Genomic DNA, 1,252 nt, shown 5'->3' on the forward strand with positions numbered 1-1,252 from the left:
ATTGACTTTAAAAAGTGCCATTTTTCGGGTGAGTTACCTCGACCGCTCCATGGGGAAAGACTTGAGTGATGTGTATGCGGGCACGACCAGCGTGATCTAAGCTTCCCGGGAAATAGTTTCAACCTTGAGTTGAAAAGTAGAACTTGATCGCCCGCGTGAAATTGCTTAGGGTGCTTGATCAGTGCATGCGTGGTACTCTTTTTACTCTCTCTTTATAGAGTCTCGAACTTTCATATGCCGTGGGCGCCACTCATCAAGTTCATTTAGTTGGAGTTTTTCTCTTGCAACTGCGAGAGAAGAATCAAGATTTAGAAACTTTATCGCCCAATAAGCCTTATGCTCAAGCTCAACAGGTAAATGGCACGCTTTTCCATAGACCAGACGATATGGAGTGATTCCAATAGGAGTCTTGTAAGCCGTTACTGTAGGCCCGGAGGGCGTCATCTAGATGTTACGCCCAATCTCTTGGTTTTGAGACACGAGTTTTTCTCTAGGATTCGCTTTAAGTCCCTATTGGACACCTCAACTTGCCCCTTTGGTTTGTGGATGGTAAGGTGTTGCCGATTACGTGGGATACTCCGTAGCAGCCGAATTTTTGGCAAGCTGGGCATTACGGAAATGAGTGCCTCATGTCACTAATGATTGCCTGCGATGCGTCGAACACGGAAAATAATTTCTTTAAGAATTTTTCGACCACCCTCGCGTCATTTGTTTTGCAAAGCACTGGGCCTCCACCCACTTAGACACATAATCAAGCGCCACGAGGATAAACTTGTATCCTTGGGAGCTTGGAAAAGGGTCCCATAAAATCAATCCCCCACACATCAAAAAAACTTCACGAGGCTTGGTTCCAATTTTGGGGCATCTCATCCCGGCGAGATATGTTGCCGACCCTCGACATCTATCACGAGGATTGAATGAATTTTTTTGTGTCTTGAAATATTGATGGCCAATAGAAGCCTGCATCAAGAATCTTTTTGGTTGTTCTATTTGCATCATAATGGCCACTGTTGGTCTGAGTGGCAATGCTTCAAAAATACTTAGACCCTACGCTCTAGAGGCGCATCTTGAGCAACTTTGATCGGAGCACACTCTAAATAAGTATGGATCTTCCCAAATATAGTGTTTAAGATCGAGGAAAAAGAATTTCTTCCTCTGTTGATATGTAAACCATTTTCGGGATGACCCCACCAACCAAGTAATTAGCAAAAATCGGCAAACCAGGGGTGGTTCCTTCTCTTCAATTTGCACT

This window comes from Dioscorea cayenensis, chromosome 1, assembly GCF_009730915.1.
Source record: "Dioscorea cayenensis subsp. rotundata cultivar TDr96_F1 chromosome 1, TDr96_F1_v2_PseudoChromosome.rev07_lg8_w22 25.fasta, whole genome shotgun sequence".
Taxonomy (NCBI): Eukaryota; Viridiplantae; Streptophyta; class Magnoliopsida; order Dioscoreales; family Dioscoreaceae; genus Dioscorea; species Dioscorea cayenensis.